The sequence below is a fragment of the Motacilla alba genome, chromosome 8 (genome assembly GCF_015832195.1).
Source record: "Motacilla alba alba isolate MOTALB_02 chromosome 8, Motacilla_alba_V1.0_pri, whole genome shotgun sequence".
In the NCBI taxonomy this organism is placed as follows: domain Eukaryota; kingdom Metazoa; phylum Chordata; class Aves; order Passeriformes; family Motacillidae; genus Motacilla; species Motacilla alba.
In genome coordinates this window covers 12,298,303-12,322,710 of record NC_052023.1, presented here as the reverse complement: position 1 = coordinate 12,322,710, position 24,408 = coordinate 12,298,303, and positions in this window count along the sequence as shown.

Sequence of the window (24,408 nt, the reverse complement as noted above, 5' to 3'; positions counted from 1 at the left end):
AGTTACCAATGTCCAAACAGGAGAAACTTCCAGGCTCCATATTGTTGAAGAATTTTGATAAAATCCTTACAAACAGCTAGCAACCACAAAAAACCCAACAGTAGGTGTGATTCTTCAAATCACATTCTGTTGATTTTCACCACAGTGATAACAGCTTTTGGGGTCACTTTCTTATGAGTGGTTACAGGTTTCATGAAACCCACATTCTAGACTCTGTAAAGTCTCTGTAAAGCAATTCAAACACACCTCTCATATTTGGAATAGAGGCATAACTATCAGTCAACAATAAAAGAACTATAAGTGGAGGTACCTCCAAGGCCCCTTTTTAAAACTAAGGAACTCTATAACTGAACATGAGCTGTTGCACCACCCAGGGAAGCAAGTCAAATTCTCTAACCTAAATGCTAAATTATTCATCCAGAAAAGATTTCTTTCTGGTTTAGTGGACTACTTATTCATCTTCCATTAGATGGATATTTAATATGAAATCCCAACAAGACAAATAGGAGCCAGCTCTCATCTCTTCCATAAAGTCAAGTAGCAAAACAGCCACACGAGAAGAGAGACCCTATTTCAACTGGTATGAATTTACACTACCTGGAATAGTTTTTGCAGTAGAATTTCAGTATTAGCTCAAATAATTTCTCAGGAGGTGAAATTATCCAGGAGAGGCTTGGATTTGTTCAGGTCATGGAGACTGAGAATCTGAAAGGCATCTGTCAATATTCCAAGTCAGATTTTCAAGATCTGAACTATCAGAGGGACTTTTCCCCTGGAGATGAGGAGGGGAATGATTTAGATGTTTAGCTTCAGAAGAGCTGAATGCTCTCAATGAGCAGAGTCAGATGTCTTACAGGGTTTGAAGTGGGTTTGGCTTTTTAGCTTCTTTTTAGCTTTTAAACAGATTCAGCTTCTAAATCTGTTTAGTTATTTTCTCTCTTCGCATAATTTTTGAGCCTTCCTGTGGGTCTGATTATCAGGAAAGTGACATAAAGCATAAGTATTCCTATGCTATGTCAAGTTCCTCAGGGCATACAGTACCTGTATATCTTTAAAACTCTGGCCCAAGTATTGTCTCCAAGATGTGCAGGGGTCTTAATACAGGAATTAATACAACAGCTTAGACAAGCTGTTGGAATTAATACAATAAATACAATGTTGGAATTAATACAACAGCTTAGACAAGCTGTTGGCCTATTTTGTTTTTTTTCATGTGGTTATAAAAGCTTCCCTTTACCTGTAGAGGCAGTGGTAGCTGAAGTTTTATTTTAGAGAGGTAGCTGCTAGGAACAATTTTGTAAAGTTTTTCTTGAGGCATATTGCTTCAACATGGGGTAAACATTTTGGCTTTTATTATATTGTGACTTGTGTCAATTGAATCTATGGAGATGGTCTTCAGAGGCTTTATAAATCTACACACGTTGCAATTAATCTTATGACCATGAAAAGTAAGAAATGATAGATAATTTTTACCGCAGCAAAATTGCTATTCACCAGAGTGACTCTAAACAATTAACAATACCATCTAGAGCTTTAGACACGCTTAGTTTAGCAGTAACTTTCAAACCAGGGAGAACTTAAACTTTCCTAGCCTGTCGGACACATAACACAGACTTGGAGTTTTTTTGATGTATATATTCTTTTCCTTTTCTATAAGAATTAAGAGTGGCTATTAAAGAAATAATTATTTTCATGCAAAATTCTGTATTAGTGAAAAAATTCAACCCCACTATTTTTAACTTCTCTGGCTCAACTAATCCATAAAAAGTGGCGTTTAGTCTTTTCTTTATTGTAAACAAAGTCATTTGCTGAAGTCCACTATGATAATCTGTGGATTTTGATATCAACGTATATAAATCCTTTGATGTATCTTACTTATGTAATCTGATTTATATATTTTTATTTATCTTTTGATAAATCTGATGTATATAAATATTTTTCAAGTTATTTTTACCAATTTTTTCTTAAAAATCATACTGTAAGCAGCAGAAATTTCAAATCTAATAGGCAAATAATCAATTAATAAGAATTAAATAAATATAAATTGAATATAATTTCTATCTGGCAGTTTATTAAATGACATTAGTCTGTAACTGAAATATAAATATCTGAGATCTGTGCTTCTGAACAACTCCTTTTTTTTTTCAGACTACCATTTCTGCAAGTAAACATTAGGTAGTTAAACAGTTTTACATGGCTTAAAAAGAAGATCTGCCTCAGAAAATATATGTTAGAGTGGAGATACAACCATAAGTTAAGGTTCATCAGGTATGCCAAGTTTTTGCGAGTGCACAGAGAAAGAAAAAAGGGGCAGTGTTCGGTTTTGTTTAGTTGTTTTTTTTTTGTTGTTGTTGTTTGTGGGTTTTTTTAGGTTTATAGGGGTTTTTTATCAGGAGTGAAAATGTATTTTTAAAGTGCTTGAAAAGAGCTACGCTTGAGATATATTTCCTTTTAGTTTTTACCATTACAATGCTAGTATGAAGTTCAGTTGATGTATTTAAGCCATCTTTCTAGGAAAGGATCTATGAAAAAATAATCACCTCTCAGGAGAAAAACCATCTGCACTTTGATTGGCATTTCTATTTTGTCTTAAAAGAGCTTGCAACTCTGCCCTTGAGGGTTATCCTTCACCTTGTCTTCTGAAAAAGATGCTCCTCCAAAATGTGTTCACACTGCAGAGAGTACACGCAAGCTTCAAAATTCTTTCCGCTTATATCTACCCAAAGTCAACTAGCTTATAACTGACATTTTTTTTAATGAACTTAATTTCTTTTATTTTCCTTTTTTTTCCTACTACTTCCTTTCATTTTTTTTAATCTACTGAAGAATCTGGTTCTTAATCAGAAAATTATTTGCATAAGCCTGGACGTTATTTTAGTTTGATTAGTCCTTGCTTAGAGAAATCTCATAAATGGTCAGAGAACTCACGAAGGCTGTTTTGGTTATGGTGTGTTCCAAGTGAACTATTAATAGCAACTTCCCATTACAGTCTAAATATGAGGTGATGCTGCCTACTGACCACTTAAACCCAGAAGATTTTCATGGATTACGTTGAAATCTGATCCTGAGAGGTGCAAGACTGTTGAAAGCCATCCTAGTTCTCCTCGAGTGCGGGGCATTGGGAAGCAGCTCAGTTGCTCTGTCGCATGAATGAGTGCACAGGGACACCACAAAGGGCTTCAGGCAACCCCGTCTTTGGGTGGAGGCAGCATGGATGAGGGAAGTTCCATGAAAGCAAAGATGGGAGTGGGGCCCCAGCAGTACCGGGGGCTGACGGTCAAATTGCTCTGAATCCATAGCACAGCCATTCTGTCTAAAGAATCTTGGGCCTTGTCCTCATTCATTAACATGATAGGTCCTCAGGCCAAAGAACATAAACTGTTTTATAAGGCAGGTCATTTTGTTGAGTGGCCACAACAAGATGATTTTAATTCTTTGAAAACTTTTTGAAGCAATGAGCATGCCAATAAAAAATCCTTGATATTGCTGCCAGGTAGAATAAGAACTTCTAGGCTTTAAAGTGAATTCAGAAAGGAAGCTCATGTTTTTAGGTTTTATCAAAATAGACCTCAGAGCAAACTTCCTTGTAAGTTTATTTGTGACCCATATATTAGGGCAGTTGCATAAATATATCTAACAAACACTGCAGAAAACGTAAGAAAACTGTCAGAATTTTCAAATTTCAGCATAGAAGTAATGTTTTTATTCTTCTTATTTCTACTGTAAAGATAGGCACAATCAGCATAGCCAGTTCTGTGTGATTCCTCTAGCATGCTTTTTAAAAGACAATTGATCTGTGCATGTGCACATCCCTAATCTGATTAGTGAACACCCTAGCCAAATTAATGCAGATTGATTATCCATAAAAAGTGGGTTAATTGAATAATAGACATTGATATAAATGGCTAGTGGATATTTTTCTACATGTATGTGTGAAGTTGACATATTTTGCTGTTAAATAAAATATAGTGAAAACAAGTATATTGATTCACAATAAAGCTGATTAATCTATTCATTAGTGTAATTTAATTGTCTGTAAAATTAGTTGCTAAACAGTAGGGAAAAGGTCTATTATTATAATTGTCTGTGTTACAGTAAAGGAATGATTTTATTTAGTGTTATACAAATAATCCAAATTTCCCAACTATATGTATTTGAACAAAGGATGGTGTCATTTGCAATTACAGGAAATACTATGAAATTATAACAGTTATTCACATTAGCAGCTTAGTTACTTGTCAGACTCACTGTATTGAGCAGTCCATGGTATAGAGCAGCTTAAAGTGAAAGCTACATAAAAGAATTCATTATCAATAGGAAAAAAGAGGACCTAATTGAGAAATGTCAGCCACTGTTTGCATCCTCAATAGAAGAAAAATGGACTCTATCACAAAATGCCAACTGTGGCCATGTTCTCCAATTTTCTTTTCGAGGACACGAAGAAGTAGATTGGATTAAAAAGGAACTGCCAAAGCCATTATCTTTAACTTTCAATAAAAGTGCACTGTGTCCAAATGAAAAATGCCAGACATCATCCCTCCTTTCTTGGGGAAACTAGTAGAACCAATTTAAAAAATCCTGGTCTATAAATCTTTTGCATTTTAGGCTTCCAAGGAAAGACCAACAGAACACTAAGTCATTAAAAACTGCAATAGCAAAAGAAAATTCTCATGAACTGCAAATGAAAAAATGATAGGAGAAGAGGACATCAAAACAAAATTAAAGATTGGAAATATGGCCACCCTTTAGGTCTGAGGTACCTTTTTGAATAGGTTTTTTTTATTATTGTCACACAATATTGTCATACATGTAAAATGCTATTTTAGTTCTAGAAGAGAGGACCTTTAAGAAATATCTACATCAAAACCTAAAATAATTATATTGTTTCATTGAATTCTTAAAAAGGAATAACCATATCCTAAGATTTCAAAGAAAAATGTTTAGTCCTACCATGTGTGGATTATTTGCACTCTCTCAACTTAAGGAAAAATGACATGTTAAGGATGTTTACACTCTTATGCAGAAAAATCCAGAAGCCTTTGCTAACCATGAGTTGTAGATGTGACAGTATCCAAGTAGGAATGTTTTATCAACAGTGCTCACCACAGATGCTTTCCTTTCAAAGAAATTCCTAAAACCAAGCCCTAATATTCTGTCTTGAGGTTAAAAATTAATTTACTTCTGATTGTAATTCATGCTGGATAGAAGAAACTCCTAGCTCTGGACATCATTTGGGAGAAAAATGAGCAAATTACATATTTTGTAATCCATTGATTCAGCAGTTTTCATTTCACATTGGGATTTCATGCAGGAAGAGGAATATCATGGTGTTTCAGGCTCTGTATAATCATGCAGCTCCAGGATAGCTTTGCAGAGTACCCAGGATCATTCACAGGCAGCTGCTGACCTCAGTTAACAGGGTGGTGTGTTCTGCATGAATTTAATTTTCCACCTCAGGTTAGATATATCTACATGGAGACTTCCCTTTATTGCTCTGCAATCTCACTACTGAGGTGGAAGTTGTAAAAATAGAATTCATCTCTGAAAGAAATGCTGCAAGTTCATTGGTTACATGTCATAAAATAAAGGCCACTCTTCTCTGTGTTCCTCCAAGATCAACTGGGAAGAAGGCCATTTGCAGAAAATGTGAAAAGGTGAGTGGAAAAATCGGAAAAGGTGAGGGGACTGTATCTGAGAAGTTATTCAGTAGATGCTGTGTTTAAAAAAATAAAATCCCTTTTGTGATCTCAGCAGTCTGCCACTCCTTCTTTCTGTGAAAAAAATAAAATCTAAATAAGTATGCCTGCAGCTATTCTTTGCCATTCTGCAGCAGAGAAGACAAGGAGAGAATTACAGATTACTTTTGACCACATTAAGTCTCATAATGACCTTGATTCCTTGTCTCTGTTCTTTTCTTAAGTAACTCTATGTGCACAAATCCACACAGGGTCTGAGAAAGATCACTGAAAGGGAAGGTTTGTGCTGATATGAATTCATCTAAAGCAATTCCATACCTTTGCTGAACAGATAATTCCTCCTTTTCTGAGCCCTCAAATTAGCAATTTGGTAATGAAGGTTTTGAAGTACCAACCCTGAGACACCCATTCATGCAACTGCTAACTCACACTATCTCTCCCCTGGTGTCAACAAGTCACAGTAACAGCACAGGTCTCACTAGTGGCAGATAGCCATGCATTGCTTACACTCCAGCACTCATGACACTCAGAACAGCTGCTCCTCACTCTTAAGAGGATAAATAAATAAATAAACAAACAAACACATAAATAAAGTCTTTCTGTCGGTGATAAATATCCAGAATATCAATTTTCTATGCAACTGTTTTAACATTTTCTTGATATCGAGGGGGTTTTTTATGCTAATAATTCATTTGGTGATGCTCAGGCATTTGTCAGCCAGGTACCAAGCTTGTCAGGGTTCAAGAGCATTTGGATGCTCTGAGGCATATGGTGTGACTCTTGGGGATGTCCTGTGCAGGGCTGGGAGTTGGACTCAATTATTCTTGTTGGTGCCTTCCACCCTGGGATGTTCTATGATAATCTAAATCCTCTTCAATCAGTTATTGTTGCTGTAGATATTGTGAAATGATAACTTTATGAAATAAACAAAACAGGAAGCAGATACTTTTCTGAATTGCACAAACATTTCTCACACGTGCTATTTTTCTCCTCTTAACATATTTATCTCCATATCTATTTTTAAAACTTAGATTCTCTACAGAAAAACTGCTGGATATAAAGGTCTAATATCCTTTTATTAATCTTTTTATAGTTGTCTAATGTTGGGTGGGTGGCTCATGTGTAAGAGAGAACTCATGCTGACTTACTCAAAGACTGCTTGTTCCCAGACAGTTCTTTTTTTGATCCACATACACAATAAACACAGAAGAAAGGAATTTTTGAAGTTCAAATTTCTCTCGGAACTGACAGATTCATAAGAAACCAAGATTCTCAGTTACCTCCCAATTATAATTTATACAATACAAGTCTTTGAAACGAGGACTGAAAAGCACAGGTATGCTGCATTCTAAGAGGCTATCATCTTCATTTAATCAATACTACAAAGACAAATGATGACAAAAATTCTATTCTGAAAATGCTCCTGTATAGTGCTGTAATAATTTTCATCTGTGGAGGTCATTACACACACATGTTTGTTTGGATAACTGATAATAAGATGGGTTAGTATGTATTAGGGGGAAATTTCTTGTTGCTGGGGGAAGGTAGCAGTGTTTTGCTTTCCACAGAATTTTACTTGGTTACTCAACTAATAATTGATTCATTGACCATCTTTAGATTTCACTTTTGTACTTTACTTTCTAGCAAATTAAATAATTCTGTTCTTAGATTGTTGCTAGTGGCAGTGATGGTTCAGTCTGTTTCAGAAATATTGTCATCTGAGAAGAGCAATAAATAGTGGCAAGTTATTTTTTATGAACCTTTACAATGAGTAGCATAAATATCTGATGATTTTAATTGAATCTTATTAAGGTATTTAATCTCTCCTGATTGCATGGCAAATAATAAAATTGTATCTATTTAACACCTGTGAAAGTCAAAGTAGGTAATTTATTACATAGATTTTAACATTAAGCAAGTACATGCAGTAATACCTTGGGGGTTATGTATTTAAACACAGTTGTTGCATTTTTTATGCTTTTCACTAGCTCAAAAACCTTAGAACAGATATTTCAAACAGCCACACGGTACAGTATTGGTTAACAACCAACTGAATACCCAAAATATATTAAATGAGATTTTGAACCCATCACATTGATATGTGTCTGTTTTACAGCCACTTATCATCAGTAAGTAGTTTATTTAAATATTGCTAATCACTAAGTATTCAATATAAGGGTGCTGTCTCAATGAAAAATTAAATTCTTTGAGAGACTATTCTGCACAAAGAATTACAACAACTTTCTTGTAAGTTTATAAACATCTGTGTTAATATAGAAGAGAAACCAGAATTGCAAATAACCAGTTATCTTCATCTTGAGCCTTCTTAAATTCACACCAGGTAAATACTGGTGATTTTAGATAATTATCCATAAAAATAAAAGTTCTGTAAATCAAAGTTTGCATAAACCTCCGTCAAGCATTGTGTTGAATGCAATTTACTGGATAAAACTCTGGTACTCCTTGCAAACATGGAGAGTAAATATAGCAGATTGACCCCAGAATTTTTCAGGTCCATTCTCTGAGACCCTTTTTTTTCTCATGCCATCTCTTCCCTGTAACCCAGATATCCATTCTTTTTTCTGGAACACAAAGTCCATTTCTTTTTTAGGAAGGCTTAGTTTTCATTTACCAGTACTAAAAGAAAAGCTCATTATTTCCTAGCTGGAGAGGAGCACTGACCTGTGTGTGACAGAGTGCACTCCCTCAGCTCTCAAGGTGGTGTTCTTCAGGGGGGAGAGCAGACTTGGCCTCTCTCCTGGTAGCCCCAGTACTGACGATGGGGTCTCTCACACCTCAGGCCAAAGGCAGAGGAGCACCCATGTGGAACTCCAGCAGGATTAGGTGCTTACAGGGCTGGGGGCTAAGAATACAGTCTGCCTGCATTGAAGCTTGTTAGGGATTCAAAGTAACATTTTAATGGAGTGCTTCATGACACAGGGATTTAGGGAGGGCTTTCAGTTAACTAGCACTTATTTCTTATTCTCTTCTCTAAAATATTCTCTTGGCTCTAGGGGGACATCTCTCTTTGATCACCTGTGCTAGGTGGCTTATATATCAAGTACAGCATAGGTTAATAAATATGATTTCTGAAATGATTGCAAAGTTTCCTGGTGTTTGAAGCCAGAAGAGATCCTCAGATCATCTATACCAGGTCGTTAAGGTTTACCAAGGCTTTATACAAGACATAAAGGTGTTCATTAGAACAAAGAATTTTAGACCTCATGAGATTTAACTATGCTATAGGCAAAGACTGGAACTAATCCCCAATGCCCTTGCAATGGTAGGAAATTAATTAGATGAAATATGCCTGGATGAGCCTATAAAATAATCTTGATAATAGGTGTTAAGGAAGGCAAAACAAAAAATAAAGGTCCAGTTTCAACCTCTAATCCTTGGATTTTGTTACATCTTGATCATTAAAGATAGCTCTCAATTACTGGAAATCTTCTCCTTCTGTTACTACATATAAAAAGTAATCCCATTGCCCTTTTTTTTTAACTATCTGAATACATCAAAATTGGTCTTGCATTGCAAAATTTATTTTCTGGTGACAGGATCATTTTGGTAAGTCCTTTTTAAATTCTTTCTAGGATTTCGACCTGCCTTGTGAACTAGATTTTCCTTGAGATCTTAAAAGAGCCAGTTCCAGTACCTTACCTACAAAGGAAACAAATCTTTGCTACTTTTCCTTATGATGACTTTTGGATCCCATTGTTATATGACAACACTGCACCAATGGTGTCATTATCTTGGATGATTCCTAAGTACACATTGAAGGCACAAACAGGGATAAGCATTTATCTAGGAAAACTTCCCAGTAATACCTTTAAATTTTATAATGAAGGAAAAAATATAATCTTCATTGCCAAGACAACTGTACTAGTGACAAATGCAACAGCACTAAGCAGCTGACATTTGTAGACACTTTAGAAATCTGCTTAGTTTAATACATTTTACCTCCACATTTGTCTGTGGATTTCTCATTTGATATATTCTGGTAATTGTTAATGTTTTTTGGTTTGCATTACATTTTTTAGTTGAGGTAGCTTTTACTGGTGCCTGAATCTTTGATGTCAGCCACACATTGATCGACTTCAATATTTGTTAAAAATATTTCTTATTTTCTTGATTTTCCTCATATTATTTGCAACTATAAACAATATTCCATAGGCTTTGGTATTTTTGTGAATTTAACTTTTGTTGTAGGGTTTCTCTCAATGTCATAAGGATTTTGTCCTTTAATGTAAGGTGTTTTGTTGCCCCTTTCTTTTAATGTTAATTGCATGGTTCATTGTCACTGTTTAAATGGATGTACTCCTTTATGTTTCCCACTAAAGGCTGGGGTCAGAATTTATTTCTAAAGATTCGGTCTGTCTTTTGAGATCTTTGTGAAAGGGAAAAGTAGAGAGGAGCTGCTGATACTGCTACTGAATTAAAAGTTCAGAAGAAATTCTGAATAAACCTGAAATGAAGCCAAGGCTGAAACACACTCTAAACACATTCATATGCATGTACCAGGCTCCAAGTATTCTGCAGCAGTCTGTCTAAGGTCTGGTGCCTTTGTTTTTTTTCCTTTGTTTACCACATGTTTACTTGGAGATATAACACCAGGAGCAGAATCTCATTTGATCCCCCAAGATAAGCAGTATCCTGTTAGGTTGGCGTGTGAAAAGATGGTGTCCCTGGGAATCTCAACTGTTTGTTGAAAGTGGCATATTTCAGTATGTGCCATTCTTGCTGAAAATTGAACTTGGCTTTGGTCATATATTTTAAAAAACTGATCTGAATTTGAATTGCTGGAGGGGTTTTTCTTGTCCAGGTGAGTCTCATGGGAATGGGAATTTTGAGATGCTTAGTTCTGTGCTCAGTAGGGCAACATCCTTGAGTTAGTTCAGGGAGTGTCACTATCAGTCACACTCTGATTGATGCTGGCATTGGATAACTGCATGTGTACCAAATTTTGATTAGCTTTGAAGCAGAATTAGACGGTATACTGCATTTGATAATCCTTCTAATCCACTCAGACTTCATGTGAGTGACAAGGCAGCTGCTGGGAGTGTGAGAAGCAAACCTTAAATGGTGATAGAAACTTTCTCCTGCATCTCAGCCTTTGTTCATTCCAGTTTGGATCCTCACCACTGCGTTCTAATTGCATTCTTAGTATTTCTCAGTTGCAGCCCTTTGCAAATGCCACTTGAAGGAGATATTTGGTCAAAGAGCCTATTTGTACAAACTGGAACTCTTCCCTATATGTACTTCAGCCTATTCATTTCCACAAGCAATGAAGTATATCTTAATATAAAAGGATTCAACTCCCTCCATTTGATTTTCAGAAAAGACAGTATCTCTCTATAAAGCAATACATATATTTGGCCATAGAATGTTCAGTGAGGGTCAGATTTCACAGCCTTCACTCAAGTTTTCATAAGAGTGTGTAAACTTAATACCACATAGCGTGGTTTTTTCAGTGAATGACTTACTGATTTTGGTTTTTTGCTTTTTATGCTCTGTTAATATCTATATGTTTTATTAAATCTTTCAGGCTAAGAACTATTGAAAAAAACCACTGTATCAAAAAATATATAAGACTAGGTCACAGTAAAGGGAAATGAGAAGCCTTGAGTTTGTCATTTTCGCTGCTGTTAAATAGAAAATGCACTGGAGTACAAGACACCTGGTTTCACTTTCATCTACAAGAATTTCACCTATATGCAATTTCAAACATGGATGTATTGATGGTACTGAAAAATCTGTTATAAAACTGCTTAGAAAAAACAATTGACCTCTTTGTTCCATTGGTAGGCACGTGATTTTTTTCGTCCATGCTAAAACTGACCCATTTGATCTTTGGATACCAGGCCTGCTCTGTCAAGGTGGCCTGCAAAAGGTCATAGACATGTCCTAAGTGCCAAAATCCATCCTGAACTGCCAAGGTAAACAGACAAACAAGACAGTCTGATTCTGCTTCCTTTTATCAGAAAAGGTGTAAATTTTACCAAGTTTAAATTAAATTAAATTAAATTAAATTTTAAATTAAGCATGTTTGATTAACACAGGGACCTACAGGGAGCTGCCCCAAAATAGGATTTTCATCTTGGTTTTTCATTCGTTCTTCACTTTTGTCAAGAGAAAAGGTGCTAGACAAGGTGTTACTCCTATTAGTGAAACATCATTTAGGTATCAAAGGTAAAACAATTTTTAAGCCTTTAAGTGAAAGAAAGAGGTTTACATCAGGTGTATTTTTCATTGTTGAAAGCAGGAATGAAAAATAGTAGGTGAGACACTTATGATTTACAGTGTTTGCAGACCCACACAAACCTAATGTGACAATAAATAAAGACAAGAAATCTAGTTCTAATTTTACACATCTTCACTATATTCATAAGCCAGGTTTCTGAATATCCAGTTTCACATTCATGGCTGTAGGAATAAAATTCAGTATGAAAGTGTTTTTGTCTCGGGTAGGTGACTTTTCTATATCAATTGAAATAATAGTATAGAATTTCAAGCCATTGAAAAGGCAAGGGCTTAACCTACTGACTTCATTGTCAATGAAGAAGAAAAGTTTGTAAATCATTATTAATGCTGAGGTAATGCTTTCAGTATATTGCTGGTCCTTAGAGCTTATAAAATAAAAGCTGTCTATTTAGAAGTTCAGGAAACAGTTAATTGTTCTTACTTATTTACTTGTTGAGCAGGCTTCCAGATTACACTGTCCAGTTTGAAAAATTGTCCTGAGTATTAATGTGTTGAAAATCTTACTTTTTGCACAATTATTCCATATTTCATTCAAGGAATGGTAGAGATCTTTTCTCCATCATTAATTAATAAACTTGTTGGAGTTCCCTCTTCAGAGCCACTTTTCCCTTCATTACCTAACCATGATGGGAATATAGAAAAGTGTCTTGCATTGCACAGAGCCTTACAAACCCGCTCCCATCTTAAGGATTACAACATGGAAATGAGCTATCCATAAATATTAAAAATTATCTGCTTCTCACAGATGTTCCCTCTGCCTATTATCTGCAAAATTTCTGGATCAAGTGTTTAATATGAATATGTTAGTATCCACTAAAGATTGCTTTTGGCAGTGTATGTGTTGATATCAGCAGGAAATAAATAGGAAAACATTAAAAGGTATAAAACTTTAAAACAATAGCTTAAAGGTGTTTTATAAACTACAGATGGCTTATATCGTTCAAGTGGATGTCTGGTGTAGAATTAACGCCAGAAACAAAGACTGGAAGAAAACTTGAAAATTACTGGAAATAATGGGTCCCATGCAATATGCTGTATTTAAAGTAGAGATAAGCAAAATGAAAATTGCTGCTCTTTTCTTGTACCAGTAGTGAGGCCATGTGAATAGGAGTGGTCCCCCATTTTTTAATATAATGTTCCGTAGAATGGTACTTGTCACTCTGGATCCTCTCCAAGAAGATGATGCTTTCAACACTAGATTGGTCATTTTTCTGGGCTCATCACAAGTCGCAGCCATTGAATTTACATAAAGTGCTCATCCCATGTAGAAGAACTGCCAATATCTATAAATGAAATGGGAGCTAGATGAAACAAACCTCCTTTTGTCAAATTATTAGTACTCTCTGTATCACCAGCACTACTCTCTAACTCTAAGCTTAACAAAATCAGTGAAGTGTCTTTGTGGAAGAACCCTTGGGAAGTGTTCCTGGTTTAACTTGGACCGAGCTTGCAGGTTCCAATCCTCTCCTGATCACCCCAGCCCTGTGAGATCATCACACTGCAGGCAGTGATTGACACAGACAGAGAAAAAGAATATCACTGAAAGAGCAAGGGCAGAGCAAACTAGTGGTGTTTTAGCAGGCTGGTGTGAGCAGGATGGGAGGGCTGAGCAGGCTCAGTGTGGATAAATGACAGCCAGATGTTACAAAACACAACGTACAGAGCAGGCACTGTTAATAAGACACTATACATTTATGAAAATATCGTGTGATAGTGAGACATTTCACTCTGACAAAACCTAACTGGTGCTCCAACATAAAAAAGAAAAAATTCGTTTTGGTTGGATTTTTTTAATGATTGAAAAAATATATTCAGATGTTTGTTCATTAAACCTCTGCCATCTATCTAGAAAATAAAGAGCCTCTCTCTCATGATAAAATTGCAACAGTGACAATTAGTAGCTTATTAATTTTCCTTTTCTTATTTTAATTTTCTTTCTGTAAAGTGTTGTGCTGTTTATGACAGCTGCTTTGTTTTGCTGGTTTAGTAAGTGACGTGCAGTGTGGGCAGTGTGTGGTCTGCAGTTTGTATACAATCAGGCTGATTAAAAGGCACTGCAGAGAGGCGCAATGACCAATAGCATGGATGTTGATTGTTATAAATATATTGAAATTCATGTTCAAATATAATATTATTGTACTTAGAAGTGTTATAAATATATTAAAATTAATGAAATATGATTGTACTTAGAAGGGATAGAATGAGGTACATGTCCAGACATGCCACTGGGAACTGACAGAAAACCACTAAGCTCCCAGAATCAGCCACAGGATTGGGAAACTGGTTACCTCATGCTTCATTTGAAACACAGTATCCACAGGTGCACACAGAATAGGGGCTGAAATTAGCAAGTGAAGGAGAAGTTCCAACTAAATCACAGAACGCCCGAGACATCAGTGGCCCACTGTGGCCATCGATAACTAGAGATAGCATCATTCCTGACAGTCAACTTAGCGTGATTAGCCGGTTCTGGGAATCTCACTAGCATGTAAAAACCCCATTCCTGTAAACTCTATTCAACATGTAAGTGTTCCCCGGACGTGGTTTGTGTATTGCGACGCGGCTTTTGTCCAAGGGGAGACAGGTCTCTGCACGTGCGGGACGAAGAACAAGAGGACAGCATGAATATTCCCAAGACTACGAAGCCTGCACTGTTTGCTCATCTGATAGACTTATTCTACACTGAAGAAACATCGAAAAGCTCACTGGACTGAGAAAAGGACAAAGGAAAAGTAGCTCCTAGAGAAAAGAGTATAAAACCTGGACTGATCTGAGCAGAATTTGTGAACTCACCAGACCTGATGCGCGAGGGGGACAGATCTGCGTTCACCCAGAGCCGAGTCCCGGGCTCGACTCTGTCCTTCTGATTCACGGCTGGCACTAATTGTAATCTGAACACTAAATAAATTCTATTTTTTATTATTATTATAAAAATTTGGCTTTTGAAAATTATTGATTTGACCTAATTGGCACTTTACCTATAACACTGATCATCACTGAACTTCACAGAATCACAGAAGAGGCTGAGTTGGAAGAGATCCACAAGGATCACAGAGTCCAGCTCCTGGCTCTGCACAGGATTATTCCCAAGAGCTACACCATCTACCTGAAAACATTGTCCAAATGCTTCTTGAACTCTGTCAGGAGTTTGTGCTAGCATTTAATGTGAACTCTGCACCCCAGACATGGATTTTTTTCTGCTTTTAGAAGGTCAAATACCATTTCTATGGAAGGTCTAAATGAAATCTGTACACAGAGTGCAGCAGCAATTTTTTTCCCTGCTGCCCTCAAGGACCTGAAACTTGTATAAAAGTTGTGGAGACTGCACTTGTCTGCTGAGTGCTCCTCCAGCGCAAACAAAAGACTAGAATCTGAGCTGTGGATTTTGATATTTTATAACCACTTGCCTGAGACTTCTGAGCAAGGTTTTTCCATTTATTCAGCATTCTTTGAATCCAACCTTACAAGCAGAGGCTGCTGAGGTGTCTCAGTGGTGGCTACGTTAGCAGTACTGATTGCATTTACCTCAGTAGAAAATCCTCTAGCAGCTGCACTGAGGGAAAATTTCCTTTCATGCCTGACACAATAAGTCATTTCTCCTGATCACCAGTTCCTACAGAGAGACAAGAGTTTACTTTCCTCTCTTTACCAAAATATTCTGCTCTAACTAAATATGACATTTAGTCAGCCTTTTATATGTGCCAGAGAAGAGAGTTTTATCCAGAGCATATTGTCAGAGTAAGCCCATGGCCTGTGTCAGTCATTCACATGCCACTGAAGTCTCACTGTGCCAAAAAAATATCACTTACCTGGTGTCTAATAGGTACTGCCTGTTGGGAATCAGACTCACCATAAGCCCTCTTTTCAAATACTGTGCTATCTACCCACCTTCCTACATCAATGGTTTCACCAGCTTGCAGGATCACTTGAAAAAAACCTAAAAGGAGTCTATACTAATGTCATATATGATATAATACAGAGTCCTCACACTGCTAGGACAGTGTTTTCAGACTGAAGCATCTTAGTCCAAGGCTTCATCACAGAAATGCCAGGAAGTAACCAAGCTGCACACACAACACAAGAGCAATTGTTATTAAGACATTAACAACCACAAAAGCCCAGTTCCAATCTAAATGCTCAAATAAATGTCCCTAAATGAGGAATTGTGTTATAGGTGTTTAAGAGAGACACACTGAGATATACACAGTGGTGCATAGGATACTAATCTGCTTCTAGAAGAAGATTAAAATTACAGCTTCAAAGAAACAAAAGCACCCAAAGCATTTTATCTTCAGTTATGCTTTGGACAGGTGGTATAATTTCAAAGGTGAAGTTGTTACTTATAAGAACCTGTGTCCAAATGATAGGTTTGCTAAATTTCACAGGTAGAAACAGTACAAGCACAAAAGTGTTTGTCAATTTAAGGCTTTTGAAAATGCTCTCCAGAGAAAGGCTTTGGGTCAGGTTAGTCAGACAAAGCAGTCAGTGCATTTAATAGAAAAGTTAAAAATTCCATGTTTTATCATTGTGAAAAAAATCCCCTATCAACCCCACAGTATTTGAGGATAAGACAAAAGTGCAAATGAAAGACAAAGAAAATGAGTTTAATTTTTAAAATACTGTAAAAATATTGTTATTACTGCCTTGAAAATTACTTTAGGGGGAGGTGCCCACACTTTCTTTTAAAAATCCCAGATTATTTCACTGTGGCAATATATTGCAAGTCTGGTGCTTTCTAGTAATTCCCTATCCCAGTGTCCCAACAGCCCAGACAAATAAACCTACTGAAGAGAGCCATGATTACTTGACAGTTTATATTTCTGCATTCCCTGTTGAAGGAAAACCATGGTGTGGTCAATAGACAGTGGTCTGTGTCTATGTCTCAGTTCCCCTTTGCAGGTAAAACACAGCTGGAATGGGATATCTGGACCCAGAAATTTATGAGCTCTCGCTGTACCACAGTTTAGGCTGAGTCAAACAGCAACACTTAAAATTATTTTTTGTACATTCATAGCTTTTACATAATCCATGAGTGACAGAAGTCACCAAATACTACACCTAAAGTTGTACAATATGTTTTGTTTTCTCATGCTACTCAAAAATCTGAATTCTCTACACATAATTGAATATAAGTATATGGCAAATACACAGAATGGAAAATGCTCAGCTCCTTGTCAAAGGCAAGATATGCAACAGGCACAGGTTAAAACCTGTGATCTTTGGAACAACATTCATTTTATATTACTTACATTTTCAAAATGCTGAATAAAAAAGACAAGTTAACAAAAAATAATGTACAAGTTACCTCACATAATTTCATTTTCTTAGCAATGCAATGTTTTCAGCCAATTCAAAACATTATAGTAAATTCACTGAAAGGTTTTCCATGGAATTCATTCTAAAGGCTTATGGAGGTACTGTTTTAATGGAAATTAATGCTGTATTAGGTTGGCTTTTTTCCTTTTATCATTTGAGTTCCTGTTTTCTAACTGCAATTTCTACAAGCACAGAACTGTGGCTCCTTAAACATTACAAAATAATAATAAAAAAATAAGTAAAAGGCTTTCATTTAAGTAGAAAGAAGGTTAGAGGGATCTATTTCTGTGGCAAGAATGAGTGGAGGATGCAGACAATGTAGACTGACCTTGCTTATTCAATATGTAGTTAAAGCACAGACCGGTAGACAAAGAACTAGAGTGTCTTATGGTAAATGCCTCTGTTCTGGGATTGTTTTTTACTGTCAGTCATTACTTTTCTATTTTTAGCTTCAAGGCACCTTCTGCCTCCAGGCACTTAAGGGAGAATCTTGATGTCCCAGAATCTGCGACCATCATTGACTTCGCCATCCCACAAAGCAAAGCTTAAAATGTTACATTTATACTTTCTCGTACAGCTTTTGATTCATACTTTAAAACAAAACTCCCTCTTATTTATTGATTGTTAGGACTTTTGGGGACAGATTATCAACCTTTTTCCTGCCTGCAGCACTGCTTTAGCAGAATAAAGGACAAGGAAATCTCTGCCTATTAAACTGTAGGGCAAAGACCCATCAGAGCTGTGTTTAGCCTCTGCACTGAGCCTGTTTTCAGTGTCATTGCCTTCCTTGCAGTCTCTGAGGAGATATGGATGCCTCCACAAACCCAGAGAATGCAATCTGAAGCCCTTGATAACATCTCCATCTACTCACTGTGATTTTAGTGGCACATGTGGTAAATTGCTAATTTTGGACCCTGAAGTTTAAGCAATACCCACCTATGTTTATTATGATGAGACATGAGGGAGAAAACATCAGAACAAATTAACTGCAAAAGTCTTTTCAGAGCAATTGTAGTCACTACCATTTGAAACAGCCCAGGTTGCTTCCTACACTAAAGTATTTCATCCCTCAGCCAGATTCAGGAGAACATTTTAAAATTTCAATATCCTGGAGCACAAATGCAGAATTTTTCACATGACTGTAATTTGATCCTATCTCAGCTGTGAAGAGGGCAGCATTTCTTTTGAAAATATCACAAAACTTTCATGCAAAGTCTTCTTAAAGTTTCCAATTGAGTTAATTTACTTTTAGTCATATTAAAACCTTGCCAAAAATAGCTCAGTGCATGCTGTAGTACCATGAAATCTGATAAATCTCATTGTCATGATATTTTAGCAGTGCTATGAAGACAGAGTAGGAACATTTGTGATTATTAAATTGTGTTATTTTTGAAGGCGTTCTGGATAACATTTACGAATGTTACAGAACTGCACCAAATCAAAACATCCTCGAGCTGAAAAATTGATTTCCTTGGAGCTACTGCACAGAAACATGAGACTATAGCATATTAAATGTTGACTTTCATGTATCAGACTGTTTTGTAGAGCTTCAGAGGATTCTGATAATAGCTGATATTTCCTTACAAATACATTCAGATTTTTAAAATGGAATATTTTAAATGTGATTTTTCATCTGTATTGTAATCAAAGATTTCTTGTGTTCTCCAAAAAAAAGGTACCCAAAGAGCATTTCACTGTCAAAACACAAATTATAACATCCCATTTCTGCATACAACAAACCCATTTATTTCAGTTTTTTATTGATGCATAATTCAGAAAAAAAAGATAGTAACAGGCATTTCATTAGCTTCAGAATCAATCTGAAATTAATATTAATTGGAAAAATACTTTACATTCCTTTTCTGTAAGTGATACTTTTTTCTGGATAGAGATGGAATAAAGTATGTGCCTTAAAATACTCTGATTAGATGTAAAATCAAGTGTTGAGCTAAATTCTATCTCCTGATCCAGAAGATTCCATGCTAAAGCAGAGTTAAAATAAGCAGCCCATTTTAGTGCTGCTTTTGCAGATTGAAGCAGAATGTGAGTTTGCTGAACTGTGAGCTTGCTTAGGAGCCTAATAATTTGAACTGTTAATTCAGTGGGAAGTTGCCCCCCTAAATTTTGGAATTCCAGGTGAAAATAACATGATTTGAAAATGGAACTTATAATATGGTAGAAATTGACATCACCTCAGTCAAAATACTTTGGATAGGCCATTCTACTCACTTTCTGAAAACACAATTTCTGATATCAGGATCTCAGAGTTGCATTAATAACTCAAATGGAAAGAAAAGCATTGCTGCTTCTCCTTCCATAGTAATTAAAAATTCACATTTACTGTGTTCGGTGAATTTAACACTACTGTCTTTAAATTATGTCCTTAAAAATAATCTAAACTCATACGCATCCAAAATTATTTTTTAATTAAGTTCAGAAAAAGGAGAGACATTACTTAGCAGTCTCTATTCCTTCTCCATCTGGATTCATCCCAAGACATTGTGATATATAACTGCTGTCCCAATCACATTTTCAAAACCAGGCTATTTATAACAACTCAAACCTACACACCTGTTCATCAGCCAGTATGGAACAGTGTCCTTGACATGCTTTTGTGTTTTGTGACAAACAAATGCATTGGGGTGGCCTGCATGCATTGCAGAGACAAGCAGAAACCTTTGCTTTGGTCCTTTCACAGAAGCATTGACAAAACTTTTTGTGTAATGTACAGATCAAGAACAGCTGAAACATACAGCAGAGAAGGTAATTCCCTCTCACTTTACAGCAGTTCCTCCTGTGAAACGAGGTACCTGTTGTGCCTAGATTCCTCTTGCCTCACTGATTTTTGATATATTTTAGCAGGATAATAAGGCAGCATATTTGGCTAGAAAGACAAACACACTTGCAAATTTGTGGCTCTGTTGAACCTCAATTCTATAAATCCTGAGGCAGAAGAGTTTGTCTGTTTTCTTCTGACATTCCTTAACAGAGAACCAGAGAAGCATGGATGTTTCTGGTGAATAAGAACTGTATTGGCTCATCTAATTAGCAAATAGTGCTGACTTTCATCCTGACACTGGGACATCTTTTTCTTTCAAAATGTGAAAACGGGACATTTGATGATGTATGTAGATGAGTGTAAAGGGTAATAACAGTCATATTACATGTTGCTGAAATTAATCATGTCAGAAATTACATAGCATGACATAAAATGTTGCAAATATTTTATTATTCATCCTAGCCTCCTGATCTGGCCCCTGTGTAAACCCAGTTCCCTTGGAACTTATTGTAAATTGCAACTTCTTAGAACTTTCAAGTTACTTTTAAAAACAGCTCAGTCAGTGTCTGTCTCCGCCTTTTCCACGAATATGAAAAAAATGTGTGCATATTCAAGGCCAGAAGCAGATTATACAGTGGGATGAGCTAAAATCTCTTTACCTTAAAACCCTGCAGGTTTAAAATTGCACCTTTCCACCTCTGAAAAGGATGATTACCAGGATTTCACTGTGTATATTGCACTCTGAAAATGCATTTTTGATGCACAGAAGTTATTTTAGATCTCATGTAGAGATCTATGACTATTAGAGATCTAATGCCTACTTTCTTACCCTGCATAAAAGTAGAACAATTACAACTTTTATGTTAGGGGGTCAGGAACTTTAAAAATGTCTTGCAATTTAAATTAAAGTAGCAAGTTCCTTCTCCCTAAAACAGTAGAGAGAAACTGTTATCACTATGTTTTATAGGATTTTATTGTATTTATTAAGGATGGTGTTCATTTCTCTCCTTCAGAAGAGGTACACACCAAAAAAACTGTGTCACTTAAAGACTCCATATTACCAGAAAAATTATAGCTTTCGGACTACTGATATCCTTATAGTAAATTGTGACGTCATTAATTTGATTACTACTGTCCCATTCTCTTTATTTAATACTTATACTCTGTTCAATGTTATTTTCTGAACTAGAACTTAGAAATGGGTGGTGGCTTAGTGGTATTTCATGACTTTCCATCACTCATTCTGGATATTTGAAGATTATGACAAGAAAGAATTACATAGTTCATTAAAAAGAGTATTGCTAGAGAAATAGATGAGGCTACCTACATGCAGATTCTTAAGAAGCTGCTGATAACTCACATAAAGTTTATTACTGAAGGATTCTATGGCAGCATACCCTGAAGACAAAAAATGTTATCCCTACATTAGCTTTAAAATCACAGAATCATTTCAGTTGGAAAAGATCCCTGTGATCACAAAGTCTAATCCTTAATCCAGGACAGCTGCTTTAAACACCTCCAGGGATGGTGACTCAACCACTTCCCTGGGCAGCCTGTTCCAGTGCTTGCCAACCTTTTGGTCATGAAATTGTACCTGATATCCAATCTAAACCTCCTGTGGTGCAACTTAAGTAAATTTCCTCTTTCCTATCACTGGTGACCTGGAAGATGCCAACACCCACCTGGCTTCAGGCTCCTTTCAGGGTGTTTCAGAGAGTGATAAAGTCTCCCCTGAGCCTCCTTTTCTCCAGGCTGAGCATCCTCAGCTTCCTGAGCTATTCCTCATGGGACTGGTGCTCCAGAGCCTTCACCAGCTCTGTTGCCCTTCTCTGGACTTTATCCAGCTCCAAAGTCTGTTATGCAGTGAGGGCCCAGAACTGACAACAGGATTCAAGGTGTGGCCTCACCAGTGGCAAGTACAATCATTTCTGTTGGAAAATCACTGTGCCTTTGCAGTGGAGTTGGTACTTAATATAAGAATTGCTTAAAACATGATGTCTGATAGAATATCTGTGGGTAGAGATATTAACATTCTTAGTATCAAGGTTTCCATATTAAATATGACATTTAAGAAAAAATTCAATTCTGTGTTACAATGAAATCGAGACAAGGCAGGAGAAACAGAGAAGTAGGAGAGAGAAAATTATTAAGAACCACAAAATGGCAGTTACTCAAAATAGTTAGAAAATTCCCGTGGGACATAATGATTCAATGTCTTTATCTGTTTAAATCAGGAGCTATACTTCAATTTTTCAGTCTCATATGAGTCATGTCACTGCTGTATATCATATATTCTGGTCCCAGTATAGGGCCAGAAAAAGAAAGTCTTTTTTCTATTTATGTCTGATACATTTAAATTCATCTAACTTCCCATTTTGTGTCAATGTAGGGATGTTTCCTACTGAAGAATTTCAAGCAAGGTCTATGCAGGCTTATACTCAATAAAAACATAACTCAGCAGTTTATCTTAGAAATGGCTGACCTGACCTTTACATTGGTGGTCATACGTCTAAAAATTGCACAACAACTTAAGGACCTTGATTTAAAATCTGTAGCCAGTGGTGCAAAAAGCACAGAAGCAAAGAGCTTGTGGAATGCTATGATAGGACAATATCAGCCTACAGAGAAAGGCTAAAAGTGAAACAGTAAAAGCAAGCTTAAAGCTTATGCACAAGCCCAATTATGAGAGAAGGGGAAAAATTTTTAAAAGGAAGTGAAAAAAAATTTTAAAAGGCAGATGGAGTTATGGTGTTCAGTTGGCTAATTTTCTACCTGACTGCCTGGATGAAAAACAGAGATGTACTGACCTTGTCCATCTGTATTTCTGAGAAACTCAAATTGTCAATCTGCTTCAGTTAACCAAAAAAGCCTAGCTTGAATAGTTACTAACTGAACCCTAATCACTCATAAAGTGTTCCTTAGCATTACAAAAAGTCAGAATTGTTCCTTGCAGGTGTGTTCTGCCATTCATCCTGAAAACATGACTTGCTAATATCAGATGGCTGAATGGCTTTAGCTAAAATAAGGGCAGAATCTAAATTACCACTAAAAGCTTACAGCATATCTTTTTTTTTTCCCTAATTTCCCCACAAATTTCAAAAGAGCTTTTTACCTCACTGACTTGTTTTTCATTTTCCCACTTTGCTTCCTATTTCTGGTCAGAGCCACAGTAGAAATATGAACATCTTGACATCAAAGGTTGCTTTTTAAAATATAATAATTTGAATAAATGAAGCCCTCAGCTCCTCTCGACTATGACTTTCTAACCTAACTAGAAAAGAGAATTACTAAAAATATTAAGCTCTTAGAGGCATACAAAGGAAGGACACAAGACTGGTGAAGGGTCTGAAAAGAGAAGCCGTATGAGGAGCAGCTGAGGCCAGCCTGGAGGAGACTGAGGGGAGACCTCACTGCACTCACAGCTTCCTCATGAGGTGGAGGCACAAGTATCAAACTCTTTCCTCCCGTGACCACTGACAGGACCTGAGAGAATGGCCTGAAGTTGGGCCAAGGGAGGTTTAGTTTAGGTATTAGAAAAAGATTCCTCACCCACAGGGAGGCTGGGCACTGGAACAGGCTCCCCAGGGCAGTGGTCGCAGCACCAACCTGACAGAGCTCAAGAACCATTTGGACAATACTCTTAGGCACATGGTGTGACTCCTAGAGTGTCCTGTGCATGGGAACTGGGCTCAGTGATCCTGATGGGTCCCTTTCATCTCAACATATTCTATGATTCTATTATGTTTGCAGTTCATCTCTCTCTATTTTACCACAACTAAATAAAATTTACCTGTTATGAATATTTTAAATAATTTTAAGTTATTACATCCTTTTAAAGTGCTAATAATGGTTTATGTAAGGTTAAGCTTAATATCCTCTCTTCTTCCAATAAAAACAGTGTTTGAACTTCAGTAGGATTGACAGACTGATTACAGTAAATGAAAATTACTATAGATGGACTGGATGAATGTTGCACCTGACAGTCTACAAAGTTATCTGATGCTTCTCCATTTCTCTGTTTCTAAATATCACTACAGGCATCTGGAAATGTCCATTTATGAGACTGAGCAAGATCCCAAAAGTGTTATATCCTAGAGTTGCTAGTTTATGAAGCAGTGATAGAGGATGGACACATAGACTCCATTTCACATTGGACCCATATATTTCCAGGTCCATTTGTGGGCTTTTTCCTTTTAACATATAGTTGCATGAGTAAATTTTCCATGTGAAGTAATTTCTTTCTAATGCTAAAGTTTACAAGCCCTCTATTAAGTACTTGCGAAGTGTTTTTAATGTCATTTGTCAAGAAAACAAACATCTATCAAGAGCTTACTTTTGCTTCAGTTGATACAGGTG